The following is a 24,206-nucleotide window of genomic DNA, read 5'->3' on the forward strand; positions in this document are numbered from 1 at the left end:
TTTCAAGAGTCAGCCACATTGCTTGTATGTCAGGAGTCACATGTAGACCAGACCGGTTAAGGAATGGTAGATCTCCTTCCCTAAAGGGCAATAGTGAACGAAATGGGAATTTTTGACCATTGGTAATAGTTTCATTGGTCATTGTTAGAATTGTTACCTCTAGATTTTTGTGGAATTCAAATTCCACCATCTGACATGGCGGGATTCGAACCTGGGTCCGTAGAGCATTACCCTGGGTCTCTGGGTTACCAGTCCAGTGGAAGAAACTCTATGCCACCACCCCCACCCATGGCCACCCTACGCCCTACCAGTGTGCCTTCATACCTTGAGGGTCTGCTTGGCAGAACATACCCAGGGATCGCAAGGGGTGAACCTGGGGCATTAGGAATTAGGTACGAAACTGTGGGGGTGACTGTTTTGGCTCTACTGAAAGCCAGTGTGGCCCGCCAGATCATGATCTCCCCTCCCTCCCTGTAGATATGGTAACACACCGATCTGAGTGAGAAATGAGAAACTGATAAGAAGTGGTGATCAACACAGCCAGTTTTATTCACGTGATTCAGAAAGCAGAGGGTCATCGGCCATTGGACCTACGGAATGTAGTAGAGCCTGAATGACAGAAATTCCGGTTCGCTTCAGTCGGAGCCTCAGCCGGGTCTCGCGGAGGGACATAATTCCTCCGGATTACTCCAAGAGGTTGGCAGCACCTGAACATGAACGGGAGGTTTGATTTGTCTTAAAATGGGAATCTGCTACAGAAACTTCCACCCTCGTCACACAACACGATAGGAACTTGGAATCAGTAAGAATGATCTCATTAGTGACTCTGGTCAGAACCGCTGGGCGTCCACGTGCCCCTGAACCAGGTGTGGTCTAGCCAACGCACACGGAGACCAGAACTGTGCACAGTGTTCCAAATGTTGTGTAACCGAGGGATATGGAGACCGAACGGTGCACAGTGCTGCGATTTTGGTCTAGCCGATAGATATGAAGACCAGAACTGTGCACAGCGCTCCACGTGTGGCCTAACCGAGGGGTGTGGAGACTAAAATTATTGACTGTGTCCGAGTGTGGTCTAACCGAGGTATATGGAGACCAGAAATGTGCTCTGTGCTCCTAGTGTGGTCTAACCAAGAGATATGGAGAGCAAGACTGTTCACAATGCTCTAAATGTGGTCTAACTGATATATATGGAGTACAGAACTGTGCTCAGTGCTCCGACTGTGGCCCAACCGAGAGCAATGGAGACCAGAATTGTGCACAATGTTCTAAGTGTTGTCGAAAAAGGGATATGGAGCCTAGAACTATGCACAACCAGAATGATACAATTTATGCAACAACTTCATGAAATTTCACACGGTGCCTCATGAGAGCATGTTAGAAAAATGAATTGCCACAGGGTCACATGAACAGGTATTAGTGACAGGTGACGCAAAGCTCACTCGATAAGGTTGGATTGAAGGGCCATCTCGAGGAAGGAGAGAGGGGTGGATAGTTTTACAGTGGGAACTTCCAGCCTTGGTCCCAATCAGCTGAAGAAACGGTCGCCAATGGCAGGCCAGTTAAAATCTCAAATTGGGCAGGAGGACAGAATTGGTGGCGCGCAGGTATCTGGAAGGTTTATTGAGATGGAGGAGATTGCAGGTAGACAGACGGGCGAGACGATGGAGAGACTGGGAAACATTCTGTATGCTTAGTTCAAGATATCACCAAGGGGCAGCATGTGGATGGGAAATGTCAGGTGGCTGAGGAAAGCTCCTCGGTGGTTGTTAGTTGAGGTTGGGTCATTAAAAATAAAGTGCCCAGTTTTTGAACAAGGCTCACCCTGAGGCTGACAGCTTTCTGTTTGGAAAGGATATTAATGGTCATGTAACAAAGATTGTCCAATGACATTAAGATAGCTGTCAGCCGTGATCCAATTAAATGAGACTACAGGTTTTTAGGGGCTGATTGGCCAATTCCTGTTTCAGCGAATGTTTCTAGATTTTGGAAACTGAGAGATAACCTCTGTGGATGACCTGCCGATAAGCTTGGTCTCCATCAGCATCAGCAGTCCCAACACCTAGAGCAATGCTTTACACATCATCACCTGAGCTCCCCAGAGTCACAGTGAGATGACTGGTGTACGGAGGCTCTTTATACGAACTGAGAGATAATTCTGTCGCTGATAATCACAGACACACGGTGAGGATTGGCTCAACTTTGTGCACGTCAAAGGAACACTTCACTAACTGAGACCAACAGTAACTGGAATCCACATCCACATTTGCCTCCCAAACCGAATTTTATTAATCAGCAGAGACACTGATATCTGAAATGATTTACCAGGTGAAGGATTAAAGGAATTCTTCACTGCAACAAATTTAGAATCATTCAGCAGTGGTGATGGCCATTTGGCCCATCGTGTCTCTGCTGGTTCATTGAGAGGTTTACCGAATTATGCCTCCTCCATCACTTCTCTTCCCCTATCGCCTTGCCATTATGTCCCATGTCAACTCTTGATACAATTCCCCTTTTGAAAGTTTCCATTGAATCTGTTAACTTTTCGGGCAGCACATTCCAGATCACAACAACTCGCTGTGTCATAAAATAATTCTCTATATCTTCCCTCAACTTACTTTGTGAATTATCATCAATATATTTCTACTGATTTCCCAATCTCCCACCCTGGAATAGACCCCACTGCCACTACTGGAAGAAGAGTTGAGGAGTAACAAATGATGCCATGGGACCAATATTTATCTGGCGATCAGTATCAATGATACAGATTCTCCAGCTATGTTTCCACCGGTGTTTGAGGGAGCTTGCTGCGGGCAAATTGACTTCCATGCGTCCAGTCTGACACAAGTGATGACATTTGAACAATAATTCACCACCTTGTTCTGAACGCTGGTGCATTCTGCCGTTCAGCTGCTTCTCCAGATTTCCGCTCCTGTGCTTGACGTAATGCCTCCAGGCGTCATGTACTCTGGGCTCGAAGTTGGAGGCATTCTGAGCCAGCTCCTCCAGACCACGGTTGGGGCTGCCCCGCCGGTGCGTACAGGCCATTCCCGGGGACGGTGATGGCCCCGGACTGGGGATAATGTCTCTGAGCTCCGATTCTGCGAGTGTGTGACTGCGTTTGAGCGGGAAGATGCCAATGTACCCCAAGCATTTCCTGACCTCCCCTCCCCACCACATTCAATACATTGACGCAGCCGCACTGAAGTGTCCCCAAGGGGCGGTGATCAATGCACTTAGTTGTTGTCACGTGCTTCAATGAGCAGTGGGGCAGGAGTCATTGGGTATACACAATGTGTCAATGGAACACATACACCGGACTCCCAGCCTCCCACTGCAAAGCCCCTCTCCAGCCCAGTGCCACGAACTGGCCATGCTGCATACTGACCCCCAGACTCTCGCTGTTTTCTGCAGTGCCTGCTTCCTTGACTGCACGTCCCCAACAACAAAACTTTCCCATGACCTCCCACCACTTAAATGGCTCCTGGTACCATGGTGCCATGGTCATTGTCCCCCTGAACTCTGCAGCTGCCGCTTCCATCCTTACAGGCCGCAAGAGCCTGTTGCACAATCGTGAAGCCCGAGGCACCTGCATTTCTACCTCCTGAATCCCCATGCCTCCCTCACTCTCAGCCACGCCCTCCTTTCCCTGACCACTAAACAAATCGGAAGACCCTGCTTGGATAGTATGACTGCCTCCTAGTAAAATGTGCCCAGGTAAATGTCCCAATCATTGTGGCATTAATTTGACTGCAGATGGGCCTACATCTCACAGTCTCTCTCCCCCTCCCTCTTTGTCATGCAATGTCTCCCTGCATTTCCCCCTATCTCGCACTCTCTCTCCTCCCACCACCGTCTATGTTTATCTACAACTTTCCTTATTCCCACCATTTCTGAATCTCTTGCTCAGTTCCTCCCTCTCTCCCTCTCCATATCTCGATTACTATCTCTTTATCTTTTTTTCATTCATTCACGGTCTGTGGGCTTCACCGGCTAGGTCCAGAATTTACTGCACAACCCAATTGCCCTCTTGAGATGGTGGTGGGTGAGCCGCCTTCTTGAACCGCTGCAGTCCGTGTGCTTTATGTACAACCACTTTGTTGTAAGGGAGAGAGTTCCAGGATCGCGCTCTGTTCTCCTGTATCGCTATTTTTGTCACCTTTGCAACCCCTTCCCCATTTCGACCTTGCACTCATGCGAATTCTCCGTCTCTCTCTCTCTCTCACTCTCTCTTTCTCTCTCACTCTGTCTTGCCCATCTGCCCAGATGGTTAAATATTCATAATTTTAGGCCCCTGCAGGTTTGTTAATAATTTTCCCCAGAAGCGGAACTGCCCTTTCCCCAGTCGCCGTCCTGTCTGACTCCGGTTAGGAATGAGCTGTCCCTGGATATGATCCAGCAGATCACTGCCTGCCTGTGTGAACAAGACACAAACCCTCAACTACTGAGTGTCCACATATCATCAGATTAATTCATCTAATGCTGTGAAATAATGTGGGGAGATGTTTTATCACCAGTGTATATTTCTACATTTGTTTATATATGGGATATGAGCATCACGATCAAGGCCAACATTTGTTGCCCATCTGTAATTAGCTCTTGAGAAAGTGGTCGGTGAGCCGCCTTCTTGAACCGCTACAGTCCCGTGTTGTTTAGGTACACCCACAGCGCTGTTAGGGAGAGAGTTCCAGGATTGGAACCAGCGACAGTGCACTAACAGTGATATAGTTCAAATGGTGATGATGTGTGTCTTGGAGGGAACATTTGAAGATTGTCCTCCCATGTGCCCGCTGCCCTTGTCCTTCCAGGTGGTGCGGGATCATGGGTTTGGAAAGCACTGTTGAAGAAGCCTCGATGTGTTGGTGCAGTGTTTCTTGAAGAAGATACACACAGACGCCATTGTGTGCCAAATGGAGAATACAGGCCAATTATTTGACTCGATGCCATGAGGCTTTACGAGATGCGGAGTGAATGTCGAGTGTACCCAGGGACGCTCCCTGCTGACTGTATGACAATGAACTTCCACCTCTGGTCAGCCGGCCCTGCCGCTGGGGATGATTATTCTCAGGGACTGTGATGGGGAAGTTTGGGCCATTGGATTTAGGTTAACATTTGTTGAGTATCTATGTCAGGCCGTTGATCGACTTGTCCGTGGGACAATTCTCCCAATTTGGCGTTCCCTTCAACACTCAAGTGCTGATCAGACGCAATTTTCACTCGAGAGCATGTGTGCCCTCCTCGCACCCACTTCCACTGAATGCGGGCAGTGGACACATTGGGACAAAGCGGCACAAAGTTAAATTGCTGCCCTGCCCAGGGGCCTAGTCTCTAGGACGGGGCACTGGAGATTCTGAAGGAGGAGTGCAGAGGCGGAGTGATGCCCTGCAGAGGCGGAGCTGACTGACTCCAGTTCACCATCCTGCCCCTCTCCTCCATCAACAGCTGGCACTGTCCTCCCTGGCTCACAACCTCCTCTCATTCGCCGTCCGGACCAGGCGGAGGTCCAACACGATGACAATCGACAAGAAATCTCATCGTTCCGGTGAATCCGGGAATGTGTCCAACATAGTCGAGCAGCCCGGCAATGACCATGTTCAGGCGATGCCTGCTGGAGGTACTGGATTAAGATCCTGTGACTAAAAGGGCGTCTCACACTCAACCCGGTCAAAGTTGGATTCACTGCGCAAGATCCGGCCTGGGCCACACTGGTGGACCGTCAGCTCCTGAAATGGTCTACCTGCGTTACCGTGTCCAACAGGCTACAACTCATGGATTCACCCACACACTGCCTGGTGCACACAAGGCCATGTCCTGAGTCCAAAAGCCTGCCTTTGCCCCGTTCCCCTAACAACATTGTCCGTCAAAAAATCTCTCCATCTTAGCTTTAAAGACAGCAACATACTTACACTAATTGCCATTTGTGGAAGAGAGTTCCAACTCGCTGCTACCCTTTGAGTGTCTATATGTCCCCTTGCGAGACTCACCAAGCAGCGAGAATATCTTCTACATATCCAACTTCGCTCTATTCTACCCGAATATTTAAGATTCTTAACCAATGGGAACAGTGCTTCTGGTTTCCGTTCAACAAACTAACGTTAGTTTGTAACCTATATTTTCATTCTTCTCCAAGTGCGGACTGTTCCTGACTGTCCTGCAACGAATTACCCATCACATGCGCCCTATCCATAGAAATCGATTCCTCAGACTATTCCTCTAAGCAGTCAGGATTCACTTTTTGGCTCCTGCTTAATGTTGATGCTGGACCCATTGGAGCCCAAATGAAAAGTGCAGCCAAATGCGATCTCAGTTCATACCTCCTCTTTTCCATCTCCTTAAAGATGCCTGAAAGCAATTTTACTGTTAAAGAGATGCCAATTCAAGGCATCTTATCAATATTCCAATAATACATACTTATCAAGGAATTTCATCACTTACATTATGCACAGTAGAATTGCTATCATAAGCAACAATAATTACACAAATATATCAATGAGGTGATTCCTAACAAGGTTAGAACATCACTTTCTTTTCGATATGCCTGGTTCTGCTCTTGACACTCTCTACTGCATTTTTGAGTGAATCAGGCTTGATCGATTGCCTTAAAAGTTATGGTAGTGTCAGGAAGATGCCAGGCCATGGCCTTGCAGGTTGTGTTTGAATTTAATTTTGCTGTTGCTGATGACCCAGAGCTCCTTGTGGAAGTTGAGATTTGAGCTGGGTGGTCTCTTCTGAAACTATCCCATTGAAAGCAAAGAGTGCCAGATAACACAATGGAGAGTATTCTCAGTGAGAAGATAGGATTCCGTCATCACCAGGACTTTGCGGTCGTCATTCCAACCAACACCGCCAGGGACAGATGCATCTGCAGCAGGTAAATTTGTGAGGATGATGTCGAGTAGAACCTTCCTCCTTGTTCGTTCATCTGCCTCAGGCCTCTTCAGGCTTTCAGGGCTCGGTCTCCTGGGTCTTTAACGGTGACCCTGAGCCACTCTTGGTGATGAACATGCAGACTCACAGCAGAGAACGTTATGTGCCCTTGATACACACAGTGATTCTTCCAACTGGTGTTTAACATGGAGGAGTAGAGATTGATCAGATTCGGGAGAATGGTATGTGGGAGTCAGCAGGGCGTTCCCATTCCCCTGTTTGCCCCCCTGTCATGAGATATGAGAGAGAATGGATCAATGTTGAGCACTCAAAGAACAAAGAACAAAGAAAAGTTCAGCGCAGGAACAGGCACTTCGGCCCCCAATACTGCGCCGATCATATTGCCCTCAACTAAAACATTTTGCACCTCTGGGGTCCGTAACCCTCTATTCCCATCCTATTCATGTATTTGTCAAGCTGCCTCTTAAACAGCACGATTGTACCTGCTTCCACCACCTCCTCTGGCAGCGAATTCGAGACACGCCATACCCTCTGCATAAAAAACTTTTCTGCACATCTCCTTTGTAGTTTTCTCCTCTCATCTTAAATCTATGTCCCCTAGTAATTGAGTCTTCAACCCTGGTACATAGCTTCTGACTATCTACTCTGTCCATGCCACTCATAATTTTGTAAACTTCTATCAAGTCGCCCCTTAATCGCCATCGCTCTTGTGAGAACAATCCGGGTTTCTACAACATCTCCGCACAGCTACTAACCTTTAGACCAGGCAGCATCCTGGTAAACGTCCTCTGCACCCTCTCCAACGCCTCCATATACTTGTGGTAATGTGCTGACCAGAATTGCACACAATATTCCAAGTGTGGCCTTACCAAGTTTCCATACAGCTGCAGCATGACTTCCCAGCTTTTATACCGAATACCACTGCTAATGCAGGCAAGCATGCCATGTGCCTTCCTGACTACCTTATCCACATGTATTGCCACTTTCAGTGACCTGTGGACCTGTACACCCAAATCCCATGCCCGTCGAAGCAATTAAGGGTTTGGCCATTTACTGTATAATTCCTGCCTAGATTATACCTTCCAAAATGCATTACCTCGCATTTGTCCGGATCAAACTCCATCTGCCATTTCTCTGCCTAAGTCTCCAACCGATCTGTATCCGGTGTATCCTTTGACAATCCTCTTCAGTATCTGCAACTCCTCTAACCTTGGTGTCATCTGCAATCTTACTAATTAGCCTAGTTACATTTTCCTACAAATCACTTATGTATACCACAAAGAGCAAAGGTCCAAGCATGGATCCCTGCGGAACTCCACTAGTCACAGCAATCCATTCAGAAAAGCACCCTTCCACTGCTACCCTCTGTCTTCTATGACCAAGCTAATTCTGTATCCATCCTGCCAACTCACCTCTGATCCTCTGCAACTTTACCTTCTGTACCAGTCTGCCATGAGGGACCTTGTCAAAGGCCTTACTGAAATCCATGCAGATAACATGCACTGCCCTTCCATCGTCGATCATCTTTGTTAATTCCTCGAAAAACTCGATCAAGTTAGTGAGACACGAACTCTCCTTCACAAAACCATGCTGCCTCTCACTAATACGCCCATTTGCTTCCAAATGGTAGAAAATTCAGTCACGAAGAATCTTCTCCAATTATTTCCCCACCACTGACGTAAGGCTCACCGGCCTGTAATTTCCGCGATTATCCCTGCTACCCTTCTTAAACGCTCCTGTCGCAAGCCTACATAGACTGCATGTCCCTGTGCAAGCAAGTCGGGTAGCACTGTCCATTCAGTGGGTTATGACTTTTCCCAGGGATTTGGGCGATGGACCTATGACATTGGCTTTTCAATTATGATACCTACAGTGTAATTATGTTGGAGCAGCTGGGTGTCAATGTGGCCCTGCTATTTCCTGACCTCCCACCCCTCCCTGCCGATATGGTGACACAACGATGCGAGTGAGAACAAAGACGCAGACAAGAGGCGGTGATCGAAACAGCCAGTTTTATTCACATGATTCAGAAAACAGTGGGTCGGATGTCAATGGACCCATACAATGCATCAGAGCCGGAATTATGGAAATTACAGTTAGCTCCATTCGGATTCACGGACGAATCGCACATTGGGAGATGTTATGTTTAGGCAACTATAATCTTACGCAGCAAGTGATCCAAAATAGGCAGCTTGCCCAGACGTGCCTCTCATTCCAATAACATAGGCTATATCTGCAGGACCCTCCCAAAAAACCGCAATCTGTAGTTATTCCTGGGAAACAGAAAGGAAGAATTCATTGTTACCAAGTTTCAGAGCTCTGCCGACCAAGATGTCATTGAACCAAATTCTCTAGACACTTGAACTGTGCACAGGGCCCCAAGGTTGGGCTAAAGGAGTGACATGGAGACCAGAATGTGCAAAAGAGTGACATGGAGACCAGAATATGCACAGTTCTCCAGCTGTGGTATAACCGAGGAATATGGAGGCCAGACCTGTGCACAGTGTTCCAGGTGTTGGCGAAATGAGGTATATGGAGAACAGAACTGTGCACAGTACTTCAAATGTGGTCCAGCCTATCTATGTTGAGAACAGCGCTGTGCAGAGTGCTCCAAGTGTGGTCTAACCGAGGGAAATGGAGGCTAGAACTGTGCACAAGGGAAATGCCGCAGCCTCTACATGGAGGGGGTGGGGCAATGGAGGGGTTCGGAACCACAGGCCAGGGTTATAGTTACCCTCCCGCCCTGGAGTACATTACAGTTCCAGCGTTTTGCATGGGGATTACAATGTCTCGCCACATCCGCCAGGGGCAGGCACTCTGCGGCAGGGCCATAAAACACTGACCAACGTTTATAGTTAATGTAGGGTCTCACCGAGGGTCAGCACGTAGTTGGGAGGCAAAAGAAAACTATGGTAGTTGCTTGAGTTATTATCGAGAAAGATGATTATTTTTCTTTTTTAGGCGATTCATGGAAGGGTGCAAAACTGAGGTGGAAAGCTTTTTGTTTGGGAGATATGTTAAGGGTTGAGGAACAAAGTTGGATGGATGACGTTAAGACACCAATTGATTGGTTGCTCAGGCTGAAGAGGCTGAATGGCCTCCTCTTCATTCCCTGAATGTTTCTGCTGTGTCACTCCTGGGAGATTTGTACTCACGGCGCCTTCCTGCACTCACTCCTCCACCCACAGCGCTGGGCTGAAGCAGCACCAGGAGTCCAAGCACCAAGAGTAATACTTTCTTCATCTTCCGCGGATCCCGTCAGAGTCACAATGAGGTGACCGCATTACGACTGCCCTTTATATCAACGCACGGAGTATTCTGTACTTAATATTCACACGATCACATGGTGTGAACTGGCTCCACCTTGAGCTTGTTGAAGGAGCTGATCATTAAAGGAGATCAACATTTTCTCAAGCGAAAGACTAAATGTGTCTCCCTTGGCTGCACTTTTACTATTCGGAGAGACGGATTTGTGTAATGTTTGAAATGCTGGAGGTCGAAAGGTTTGCTTCATTGTGTTTGAAGTGAATATCTTTCTGCAATGAAGGGGGTCATTTGGCCCACCCAACCTCTGTTGGCTCTTCGAATGAGCTGATGAATTTTGCCTCCTCAACCTGTTCTCTTCACCCATCGCCCCGCCATTATGATCCCACTCAATTTCTGAATAAATCCCCCTTTGATAAGTCGCTATTGAATCTGCTTCTGTTATCCTTTCAGGCAGCACATTCCAGATCACAACTCTCTGTGTCAGAAGGAAAACTCGCATCTTTCTTCTACTTCTTTTCCTAATCATGTTAATTTTTTTCCAATTAGGTTCAAATATCACGCCTTTGAAATTACCCCAAAGTCCTAATTGGAAGAAGAGTTGGAGAGTTCCCCCTGCTGCCCTGGCACATGCCTGACGTTTGGTATCTCATGTGTCAGTGTGTCTGGTGCTTCTCCTGACATCGTCTCCTGAACACGTCATTGGTCCAGGTTTTACCCCTTGGCTTGATGGTAATGGGAGAGTGAGGACAATGCCGGGACCATAAGGTCAGAGATTGTGGTTGGATACAATTTTGCAGTGCTGGTATCCCACAGTTCCTCATGCATGACAGGATTGGAGCTGCCGGACCTGTCCAGAATCTACCTCATTTACCGCAGTGAGAGTGACACACAGCCCGATGGAGTGTGCCCACAGTGTGATGACAGTACTAAGTCTTCACCAAGGCTGTGCGGTGGTCAATCCTACTCAACCCTGTCAGGGGCAGATGCATATGCGGCAAGTGGATTGTTGAGGACAACGTCAAGTTTGTTTTCACCTTTTGTTGGTTCTCTCACCACTTGACTCAAGCAAAGTCTGCCTTTCAGAGATCGACCACCTCGGTCTGTAATGGTGCTACTTAGCCACTCTTAGTGACGGTCATACGGGCCCCAACCAGATTACACGATGTGTCCTTGCTACCCTCAGTGGTTCTTCCAAGTGTTGTCTAAGATGGATGACTGCTGATTCTTCAGCTCACGGATGGTTGCAGGTGGGGATCAGCAGGAGGATTGCTGCCCCGTCGTCGGCCCCGATGTTGTTAGACATCATGGAGAGTGGATTCAATGTTGAGAATCCCAGGCCAAGCCTACACAGACTGTATGTCACTGGGCCGTCATGGCTGGTGGACCTGTCCTGTCAATAGGACATGACATGTCCAGAGAACGTGAAGGGTGTGGTTGGGACACTGGCTGTAAGGTATGATTGTGTGAGTGTTACAATATTGGAGATAAAAGATGTCAATGTGGCCCTGCCAGTTCATGACATTTCCACTTTCTCTGTCAATATGGTGACACACCGAACCGAGTGAGAAATGAGTCACAGACCAAAGTGGTAATCAATGTAGCCAGTTTTATTCACATGACTCAGGAAGCACTGGGTCAAGGATCACTGGATCCACGGAAAGCAACGGGGCCTGAATGTCAGAAATTCCAGTGAGCTTCAGTCAGAGATTCAGACGCGTCTCACCGAGGCTCAGATTACATTTGTGTAACTCAGTAAGCTTTGGAGCACTAGAAGAAAAAGAAGCATTTCCTAAGCATCGTGTAATCACATTCCTTGAATTACATTATTATTCAGGCCCCTGGATTGTCACCACATCCGAAAGGCCTATCTGTGAACAAGAGGGGAAGAGATCATTGACGGCATCATTCAGCTTCCCCGAATGTCCAAGTGCCATGTAACTGAAGGGTACTCATTCATGACATGCAGGTAGTGCAGCATTCATGGCCCAGCTAAGGGATATGGCGGCCAGAGCTGTGCATAGTTCTGCAAGTGTGGTCAAACCGAGGATTCTGGAGACCAGAACTGTGAACAGTACACCAAGTCTGGTCCAAACGAGGGATATGAAAACCAGAACTCTGCACAGTGCTCCAGGTGTTGTATAAAGGAGAGATATTGAGACCAGAACTTTGCAGATTTCTCCACGGGTGGTCTAACCAATGGGTATGGAGACAGGAACTGGGCACAGTGCGCCAAGTGTGTTCCAACAGAGGGCCGGAGCCCAGAACTGTGCACAGTGCACCAAGTATGGTCTAAACGATGGATCTGAAGGCCAAAACTGTGCAGAGTGGTCCAGGTGTTGCACAAAGGAGGGATATGGAAACCCGAACAGTACACAGTTCCCCTAGGTGTGGTCTAACCGAGGGATATGGAGACCAGAACTGTGCACAGTGCTCCAGGTGTGGTCTAACCGAGGCATAGGGAAGCCTGAACTGTCCACAGTGTACCAAGTATGGTCTAATCGTACGATATGTAGACCATTACTGTGCACACTGAGCCACATGTGGTTTATCCGAGGGTTATGGGAGACCAAAACTGTGAAGATTGTCCATGTGTGGTGCATCGAGGGATATGGAGGCCAGAACTGTGTAAGGCGCTCCAAATGGGGTCTAAATGATGGGTACAGAGACCAGAACAGTGCACAGTGCTCCACATGTAGCCAGGACAAGGGATATGGAGATTAGTAATGTGCACCGTCCTCCAAGTGTGGTTCAAACGATGAATATGGAGATCAGAACTGCCCACAATGAACCAAGTGTGATCCTAACGTGGTATATGTAGGCCACAACTGTGCACAATGCCCCAGATGTGGAACTGAGGGAAATGGAGGCCAGAACTGTGACCCGTGGTCCAAGTGGGGTATAACTAAAGGATATGGAGACCAGAACTGTGCACAGTGCACCCAGTGTGGTCTACCTGAGGGATATAAAAACCAGAACTGTGGAAAGTGTTACAAGTGTGGTATATCCTTTATAGGGTCAGTGTAACACTCACTTCTCCCAATGAGACCCTTATCCTTCTCTGCTTTGACTGGGATTACCCTGAGATAGAGTCTCAATCCCTCTTTCCAGAGCCCCTAGCTCCTCTCCAACACGACTCACATCGTAATTATCTCCGTACTCATCTCCTCCAAACCTAGAAAGTCTGCTCTCTACTACTTCATTCCCACAACCCTCTAACCATTCCCTCTTCCCAGGGCTCCTGACAGCATTGATCCCTCGCCGCCGTCTCTCTGTGTGGACTGGATGGGCCGAATTGCTTCCTGAGCCGTGATGACTCTCTGAACGTCCCGTTATTTGGTCTTTAATTGTCTCCGAGTGATGGGCATTAGCTGGAGACTAAACTGCACTCGGGTTTCCATTTGTGGGATGAAAGGTTGGAGATGTCGGGAATGCAATGTATGTATAAAGAGTTCCATCCCGGCCATCAGGGTTGACGCGCACATCAGTCACTTTGAGCAGTTTCCCGGCCTGTTAGATATGTCCCTGGAACACGAAACAGACCGGACACCATTTGCCATTCTGTCTGACAGCCTGGAACAAGGTGTGATGGCATGACAGCAATGAACCAACCCAGGATAGGGTCCAACAGCTCACTGCCTGTCTGCCTGGATATTACACAGGATATCCACTGTCCAAGTATCACACTTTTCAATAGTTAAACGTTGCGCGGTTGGTTACAGAGTGAGGGTGAGAGCGGGCGCTAAATGTCTGGTCCTCATGTTGGTCCTAATTGGCGATGACCACAATTGGAATTTGCCTTGAGAGGTTCAAAAAGAGACAGCTGCATATTTAACGCTCAATTGCTTAATAGATGCAATTTCCATGTGGATAACCTGTGTGGGATTCTCACGTCCACTTCCACTGAGCGTGGGCAGAGTGACTCAGAGCGGCACAATGCCGGATGGTTCACTTACCAATGGAGACTGTGGGCAGGCTCTCGGGCAGAGAACTGCAGGTTCTGGTGTGTAAGTTGCAGAGGGTGAATGATGCCCTGAGCGGAGAAGCTCAAAGGGCACCACCTCACCCTCCTGCGCCTCTCTCCCAACATCAGTTGGTGCCGCTATTCCTGTTCGGACATCCTCTTCCCTCTCCTCCTCCAGGCTAGGGGGCCTGTTGCAAGAAGCCAGTGACCAAGGTCACGCATCATTCCAGCGATTCCGAGCAGGTGGCTAACATGGCTTGATGGGAATGGTAAAGTGGGGGATATGCCGGGCCAGAGGTTACAGATTCTGGTAGAACACAATTGTGCTGCTGCTGGCCCACATAGCCTCATGGATGCTTTGAGCTGCTGGACCTGATATGAATCTGTCAAAATGAACACATTGGAAGCGCCACAGGACACGATGGAGGGTGAGTGCAGTGTGAAGACAGCTCCTTGACTTCACAAGGACTGTGCGGTTGTCTCTCCTATGAATACTGTCAACGGAGACAGGTATATACGCGAGTTGTGGTTAAAGTAGATGTTTCCCTCTTGTTGGCTCCATCTCGATCTGATAAAGTCCAAATCTATCGGATATGACATATACAGCTTGCCTGCCTCTGTCAGTAGTGATCCTAATGAGACACTGTGTGTGATGGGCAATGTTGTAGCTCAACCAGGCTCCTTTGTGTGCACTCATTGCTTCTGTGAATCGCTGTTTGACATGGAGGGGAACAGGTTCATCAGCTGACGGAGGGTGGGCGGTGGCGATCAGCGGGATGTATCCCTCCCTGTGTTCCCCCTGATGCCATGAGACACAATGGAGCCTGGAGTCAATTTTGAGCATTGCCAGAGGCAGTCCTTCCCCACTCTCTGTCACTCTGCTGGCACCTCTGCTGGGTGTGTCCTGCCAGTGGGACAGGACATGCCACGGGGAGGCTGATGGACGAGCCTGGGACTTTGACTTTCAGTCTGTTACTTTGAGGATGACCACATCGGAGCTTCATAATGGTTCATGTGATCCTGTCATTCTCTGACCACACCCTCCCTCCGTGTCAATATGGTGATGCATCGTTCCGAATGAGAAATGAGGAGCAGTTAAGCGTTAAACACGTGGCTGTGCGTCTGGGATCAAATGTAGGTCAGACCGGGTAAAGACTGCAAATTTTCATCCCGAAGGTACATGAGTCAACCAGGTGGGTCTTCACTCACAATCCACTGTTTTCATGCTCAACATCACCGATATTTTGTTTTATTTCTAATCCAGGGCTATAATTTCCACAAAACCCATTCCCTACAGTGCGTCTTCAGTCAGAGGCCAGGACAATCCTCCAGTCGGCATGTCCGGGGGCTGCGTTCAGCATCGTGAACTCTATCCTTTGTAGGATCAGTGTATATCACCCACTGCGCCCAGTAAGTTCCTAACCCTTCTCTGGTGTAACTAAGCTCACCCAGAGATACAGCATTCAAACATCTTCTCGGCCCCCTATCTCCTCTCCCACACCCTCCCACATCCCGCCCCCAACCCACATCCCAATTGTCACTCCAATCGATACCCCCGGCCCTGCAAAATCTCCTCACTATTACCTCATTCCCACAACCCGCTATCTATTCTCCCCTCCCAGGAATCCTGTCCTCATTGACCCCCCACTGCTGTCTATCTGAACGGACTGGATGGGCCGAATTGCTTCGTGAACCGGGCTACCCAATGAACCTAACTTTGTTGAGTACTAATTGCCTCCCAGTGATGGGAATTAGCTGGACACTAAACTGCACTCCTGTATCCAGGAGTGGGATGAAATTTGGAGATGTCGGGAATGTAATGTTTTTATAATAAGTTGCTTGTCGGCGGTCTGATCTGAAGCGTAGATCAGTCACTTAGAGCAGCTTACCGGCCTGTTAAATATTACCCTGGAAGACGGAACTTGCCGGACACTAGTTGCCTTCCTGTCTGACAGCCTTGAACAAGGTGTGCGGATCTGACAGTAATGAATCAGCACAGGATAGGGTCCAGCAGCTCACTGCCCGTCTGTCTGGGAAATACACAGGCTTCAATCTTCCAAATCTCCACAGTAGCTCATCCATGGCTCCCGAATCCTCCCTCATGAGTGGTGATCATTGCTGGATGTATTAATCTAGCTGCGGCGTAAACAGGGATTTATAATTGTTCAGATTAACATCCCATGATTTTGTACCCAACACTTGTATTTAAGAAAGTCAGGTCACGACCATCTGCAACAAGACAGAATCCAACGATCGCCCCGTGACATTCAATGGAATTACCATCACTGAATACTCCACTATCATCATCCTGGTGATTATCACTGACCAGAAACTGAACTGGACCACCCATATAAATACTGCGGCTACAAGAGCAGGTCAGAGGCTCTCAATCCTGCGGAGAGTAACTTACGTCCTGACGCCCCAAAACCACCTACAAGGCACAAGTCAGGAGTGTGATGGAATTCTCTCCACTTGCCTGGATGAGTGCTGCTCCCACATCACTCAAGAATCTCGGCACCATCCAGGACAAAGCAGCCCCGCTTGATCGACACCCCATACACAAACATTCCCTCCTTCCACCACCGACGCACAGTAGCAGCAGTGTGTGTACCATCTACAAGATGCAGTGCAAGAACTCACCATTGCTCCTTCGACAGCGCCGCCCAAACACAACTCTACCGTCTCGAAGGACAAGGGCTGCAGAGACATGGGAACATCACCACCTGGAAGTTCCCCGCCAGACCAATCATTATCATAGACCTGGAGATAATTCGGCCGTTCCTTCAATTTTGTTGGGTCATAATCCTGTAACTTCCTCCCTAACAGCGCTGTGGATGTACCTACTCCGGAATTGCAGCGGCTCACAACCACCTTCTCTAAGGGCAATTTGGGAGGGACATTCAATGCTGTCCTAGCCAGCGACGCCCACATCTCCTGAATGAATTTTAACCAATGAAGCCCATAACCCTCCAGGCTTCGCCAACTGCTCTCCCATCCTACCCTGCCGAATGTCAGAGATAACATTTCGGAACACCCATTATCTCTCTGTCTCTGAATGCTCTGTGAAATTGTGTCATGCAGCCAATATTGCCTCTCCATTATCCTTCCGTCAAAGTGCATCACCTCTTACCTCCCTCTGCAAAATTCTTCTGCCACTTTTCTGCCCTCCTATCTACGTCCTGTTTCCATCGATATCTATCGTCCTCACCGGTTGCCATGGCTTCAAAGATTGTTTCATTGACAAGTGTCGACATTTCACCGTATTCCTAATGTATGTAATTGGGGAAACAGCACTATCTACATGCTGTTGGGACAGGGACATACACAGGGATGGTGATTGGCACGTCCGGGAAAATAGCTCTGATTTATGACTCTGTGATTATGATTATGGTGGAGCAACAGGGCCTGAATGTGGCCCAGCCATTGACTGACCTCCCCCTTCTCTCGCTGTCAATGTGGAGACACACCGATCCAAGTGAGAAATGCAACATGGACAAGAAGCAGTGATCAATGCATCCAGTTTTATTCACATGATCCAGGAACTAGTTGGTCAGGGTACACGGGCCCTACACAGTCCGTGGAGCCTCAAGGCGGTTCTGGAGTCAGGAGCCTTGCTAGCCTATGTGTGATTCCTCATTTTATGATACGCTTCACCACGCAACAGTAATACAACGAATAGCATTTGTGGCGTGTCAAACCCTCGTTTCTGCAGCACTGTCCCCATTGACAGGTGCCCTCTTTAATACTGTCACATTCAGAGAAAAATCCTGAAATGCAGAATTGAATCCGCTGTTGCTGCCGCCAGTAAGGACACTCGACTGTCGGTCAATCAATTATTATGTATCACTGTAAATGTTGAAGTCCCCTTTCACTACTACATCCCGATATTGCACTATCATCTGTTTGGTCTGGGAGACCAAGACAAAGGACATCGAGAACAAGACTACTTACAGCGCTCGATGGGTTGCATAACCCAGCAACATGGAGAGCAGAACTGTGCACAATGCTCCAAGTGTGGTGTAACCGAGTGACAAGGAGACCAGAATTCTGCACAGTGATTCAGGTGTGTTCTAAACGAGGAGGATGAGGACCAGTACTGTGCACAGTGCTCCAGGTGTAGCCAGGCCAAGGGATATGGAGGCCATAACTTTATCTAGTGTTCCAAGAATGGTGAACCGAGAGATTAGAGGCAAAAACTGTGCACAGTGCTCCGAGTGTGGCATCACTGAGGGATTTGGAGACAAGATCAGTGCATAGTGCTCCAAGTCTGGTCTAACCGAGGGATATGGATATCAAAACTGTGCAACGTTCTCCTAGTGTGGCCAGACCAAGGGACATGGAGAGCAGATCTGTGCACCGTGCACAAACTGCTGTCTAAAGGAGGGATAGGAAGACCATAACTGTGCACAGTGGTCCAGCTGTAATCCGATTTGATCGATAAAGAAACCAGAACGGTGCACAGTGCTCCAGCTGTAATCCGTTTGACAGGTAAGGAAACCAGAACGGTGCACAGTGCTCCCGCTGTAATCCGTTCGAGGAGTAAGGAAACCAGAACGGTGCACAGTGCTCCAGCTGTAATCTGTTCGAGGGATATGGAAACCAAAATGGTGCACAGTGCTCCAGCTGTAATCCGTTCGAGTGATAAGAAACCAGAACGGTGCACAGTGCTCCAGCTGTAATCCGTTCGAGGAATCAGGAAACCAGAACGGTGCACAGTGCTCCAGCTGTAATCTGTTCGAGGAATAAGGAAACCAGAACGGTGCACAGTGCTCCAGCTGTAATCTGTTCGAGGAATAAGGAAACCAGAACGGTGCACAGTGCTCCAGCTGTGATCCGTTCGAGGGATAAGGAAGCCAGAACGGTGCACAGTGCTCCAGCTGTAATCCGTTCGATGTATAAGGAAACCAGAACTGTGAACAGTGTTCCAGGTGCAGCCAGGCCAAGGGATATGGAGACCATTACTTTGTCAAGTTATGGTGAACCGAGATCTATGGAGGCAAATACAGTTCACAGTGCTCCGAGTGTGGTGTAACTGAGGGAGTTGGAGACCAGAACTGTGCAGAGTGCTCCAAACGTGGCCAGGCCAAGGGATATGGAGAGCAGAACTGTGCACAGTGTTCCAACTGTGGCCTAACTAAATTTTATCGAGGCCAGAACTGTGCACAGTGCACCGAGTGCGGCTTAACTAAGGATTATGGAGGCCAGAATTGTGCACAGTGCTCCAAATGTGGTCTATCCGAGGGACAGGAAGACCTGGACTGTGCACAGTGTCCTTGTATGGACAACCGAGGGATACGAAGGCCAAAACTGTGCGCAGTGATTTGAGTGTGGTCATCCGAAGGATATGGAGGCCAAAACAATGCACAGTGCTCCGAATGTGGGCAACCGAGTGATCTCCAGACCGAAACTCTGCACAGTGCTCGGAGCGGGGTCGAAACAAAGGACATGGGACCAACACTGCGCAGAATACTCCACGCGTAGTCTAACCGAGAGATATGAAGACCAGGACTTTGCAAAGTGCTCCAAATGTGGTCTACCCGAGGGTCTACAAAACCAGGACTGTGCACAGTCCTACAAGTGTGGCCAGATCAATGGATATACAGGCCGGAACTGTGCACAGTGCTCCAGGTTTGGTCCAAACGATGGTCATGGCGGCCAGAACTGTGTACAGAGCTCCAAGAATTATCTAGCCGAGGAAGAGGGAGACCGGATCTATGCACAATGCTCCACATGTATTCCAAACGAGGGATATGGAGACCAGAACTGCGCACAGTGCTCCAATTGTGTCCGACCAAGGGATATGGAGGACAGAACTGTGCACAGTGCGCTACGGGTGGTCTAACCGAGCGATATAGAGACCAGGAACTGTGCATAGGGCTCCAAATGTAGCCAAGCAAAGGGATATGGAGACCAGCGCTCCAATTGTGGTCCAGCCCAGCGGTATGTCTAGCCCATAGCTGTGCACTGTGCTCCACGTGTGGCCGATCAGAGGGATGTGGAGGGCAGAACTCTGAACAGTGCCCCAAGTGTCGTCAACCGAGGGATATGGAGGCCAAAACGGTGCAAAGTGCTCCAAGTATAGGCAGCCGAGTGATATGGCGACCGAAATTGAGCACGGTGCTCAAAGTGGGGTCTAACTGAGGGATATGGAGACTAGGACTGTGCACAATGCTCCAAATGCTGTCTAACCGAGGAATATGAAGACCAGAACAGTGCAGTGCTCCAGCTGTCATCCATCCGAGGGTAAACAAAACCCGAAAAGTGCACAGTGTTCCAGGTATGGCCAGGCCAAGGGATATACAGAACAGAACTGTGCACATTGCTACAAGTTTGTTCTAAACGATGGACATGGCGGCCAGAACAGAGCACAGTACTCCAAGCACGTTCTAACCGATGAATAGGGAGACCAGATCGGTGCACAGTCCTCCAGGTGTTGCCCAAACCAGGGATATGTAGAAATGTTCAAAGTGCTCCAAGTGTGGTCTTGCTGAGTGATATGGATCCCATAACTGTGCACAGTGCTCCATGTGTGGCCGAACAAAGGGATATGAATCCCATAACTGTGCACAGTGCTCCATGTGCGGCCGAACAAAGGGAAATGGAGCCCATAACTGTGCAGAGTGCTCCATGTGTGGCCGAACAAAGGGATATGGAGCCGATAACTGTGCAGAGTGCTCCATGTGTGGCCGAACAATGGGATATGGAGCCCATAACTGTGCAGAGTGCTCCATGTGTGGCCGAACACAGGGATATGGAGGCCAGAACTGTGTACAGTGCTCCATGTGTGGCCGAACAAAGGGATATGGAGGCCAGAACTGTGTACAGTGCTCCATGTGTGTCCGAACAAAGGGATATGGAGGCCAGAACTGTGTACAGTGCTCCATGTGTGGCCGAACAAAGGGATATGGAGCCCAGAACTGTGCACAGTGCTCCATGTGTGGCCGAACAAAGGGATAGGGAGGCCAGAACTGTGCACAGTGCTCCAACCGAGGGATATGGATGTCAAAATTTTGCACAGTGCTCCGAGTATGGTCATCCGAGGAACTTGGAGACCAGAACTGTGCAGAGAGTGCGAAACGTGTTCGAATTGAGGGATATGGAGACCAGAACTTTGCAAAGTGCTCCACGTGTGGCCAGGCCAAGGGATATGGAGAACAGAACTGTGCACAGTGTTCCAAATGTGGTCCACCCGACGATTATGGGCAGCAGAACTGAGCACAGTGCTCCAAGTGTTGTATAACGGAGAGATGTGGAGACCAAAACAGTGCACTGTTGTCGAAGTGTGGCCAGGCCGAGGGATATGGACACCAGAGCTGAGCACTGTGCTCCAAGTGTGGCCTATACTTTGTAGGGTCAGTGTCTCACTGGCTGCTTTAAATGGAACCCTGAATCTTCTCTGGTATGACTGAGATCATCCAGAGACACAGTCTCCACCCCTCCTTCCACAGTCCCTAACTGCTCTCCAACCCTGCCCCTCACATCTTAATTGTCTCCCAATTCTCTACCTCCAACCCTGGAAAATGTGCTCTCTACGCCCCCATTACCACAAACCTCTATCCATTGCTCCTTTTCAAGTGTGCCCAGCTCATTGATCCCTCACTCCGGCTATCATGCGCCGAATGGCTTCCTGGGCCGTGGTGACCCTATGAACCTCCCTTTATTGTCTACATAATTGTCTCCCAGTGATGGGCATTACCTGGAGACTAAAATTCACTCCCGTATCCAGGGGCGGGATAAATGGTTGGAGATGTTTGGAATGCAATGTGAATGCCGGCCATCAGAGTTGAAGCGTAAATCAGCCACTCTGAGCAGTTTACCGGCATGTTAAATATTATCTTGGAACTCGGAACTGAACGGATACCAGTTTTCATCCGGTCTGACAGCCTTGAACAAGGTGTGGGGATCTAAAAGGAAGAATCAGCCCAGGATAGGTTCCAGCAGCTCACTCTCCGTCTTTGTGGACAATATTCAAACTGGTTCGCTGTCCAAGTAGCACGAATTTCAAATGGTTAAACACTGCTGACTGGGTTTCAGAGGAAGGATGAGAGTGGGCCCTAAAGGCGTCCTCATGCTGGTTCAAACTGGCGATGACAAGAATTATAACTTGCCTAGAGAGGCTCAAACAGAGACTGTTCCACATTTAATGCTGAATTGCTGAATAGAAGCAATGTCCATGTGGATAAACTGTGTGGGCTCCGCACGTCCATTCCACTGAACGTGGGCAGTGGGCAGCCTGGCACACGGCGCCACAATGTTGGATGTTTCTGCGACCAAGTGAAAGTGTGTGGGCAGGCTCTCAGACAAAGCACTGCAGGTGCTGGTGGCCACGCTACAGAGGGTGAATGATGCCCTGAGCGGAGAAATGCCAAGGGCACCGCCGCACCCTCCTGCGTCTCTCTCCCAACATCAGTTGGTGCCGCTATTCCTGTTCGCACATCCTCTTCCCTCTTCTCCACCAGGCTATGGGCCCTGTTGCATGATGCCCATGACCAAGCTCTCGCAGTATTCCAGCGAGATCGAGTAGGTGACCAAAATGGCTTCACGCTAATGGTTGACTGGGGGATATGCTGGACCAGATGTTGTTTGAGTGCAATTGTGCTGCTGGTGGCCCACTTAGCCTCATGGATTCTTTGAGCTGCTGGGCCTGATCTGAATCTACCCCATTGAACAAAATGGTAGAGCCACATGACACGATGGAGGGTGAGCGCGGTGTGAAGACAGCTCCTTCTCCTCACAAGGACTGTGCACTGGTCTCTCCTATGAACACTGTCAACGTAGACAGATACATTCACGAGGGGAGGTTAAGGTAGATGTTTCCCTCTTTCTGGCTCCCTCTCCACATGATACAGGGCAGGTCTATCGGATATGACAAATACAGCTTGCCTGCCTCGGTAAGTAGTGGTCCTACTGAGCCACTCTTGGTGATGGGCAATGCTGTATCCCAACCATACTCCATTGTGTGCACTCATTGCTTCTGTGAATCGCTTTTTAACATGGAGAAGAACAGGTTCATCAGCTGAGGGAGGGTGGGCGGTGAGTGTTAGCAAGTTGTATCCCTCCCTGTGTTCCCCCTGATGCTGTGAGACACAATGGAGCCTGCAGTCAATGTTGAACATTGCCAGAGTCAGTCCCTCCCCACTCTCTGCCACTCTGCTGGCACCTATGCTGGGTATGTCCTGCCAGGGGGACAGCACATGCCCCTGGGTTGGTGATGGACGATCCAGGGACATTGACCTTCACTCTGTTACTTTGAGGATGACCACATCGGAGCTTCAAGATTTTTCATGTGCTACTGCCATTCTCTGGACAACCCCTCCTTTCCTTTCAATATGTAGATGTACCAACCTGAATGAGAAATGAGGGGCAGTAAAGATTATAAGACGGCAGATTTCCTTCCCTAAGGGAGACGAGACAACTAGGTGGGTCTTCATTACAATCCACCAGTTTTATTCTCACCATCACTGGTATTTGTGTTTTATTTTAAGTCAGATACTATAATTTACCCAACCGCACACCCTACTTTGAGTCTGCAGTCCGTGGCCCGGACAATCCTCCAGTCAGAATTTCCGGGGGCTGTGTTCAGCATCGTGAACTCTATCCTTTGAAGGGTCAGTGTATATCACTCATTGGAGCCCAGTGAGACAATGGTCCATCTCTGTTGTGAGTGAGCTCAACCCGAGATACAGCCCACGGCGTCCACCCCTCCATCTCGAACCCCTATCATCACTCCCACCCCTCCTGTGCCCTAAACCGAGCCAAACAACCCACATGCCAATTGTCTCCACACTGGGCACCTCCGGCCCTGCCAAACTCCTTCCCTTTTAAGTCATTTCCATAAGACTCCAACCATTCCCTCTTCTCAGGGACCCTGTTATCATTGATCTCTCACTGCCGTCTATCTGCGTTGCCTGGATGGGCCGAATGGCTTTCGGCGATGTGATGACTCGATGAGTCTACCTTTATTGGGTATTTAGTTGTCTCCCAGTGATTGTTGTTAGCTAGAGACTAAACTCCTGTATCAAGGAGTGGGATAAATGTTTTGAAATGTCTGGAATGCAATGTGTGTATACAGAGTTCCATGCCGGCCATC

Source organism: Cetorhinus maximus, unplaced genomic scaffold (assembly GCF_964194155.1).
Source record: "Cetorhinus maximus unplaced genomic scaffold, sCetMax3.hap1.1 HAP1_SCAFFOLD_104, whole genome shotgun sequence".
In the NCBI taxonomy this organism is placed as follows: domain Eukaryota; kingdom Metazoa; phylum Chordata; class Chondrichthyes; order Lamniformes; family Cetorhinidae; genus Cetorhinus; species Cetorhinus maximus.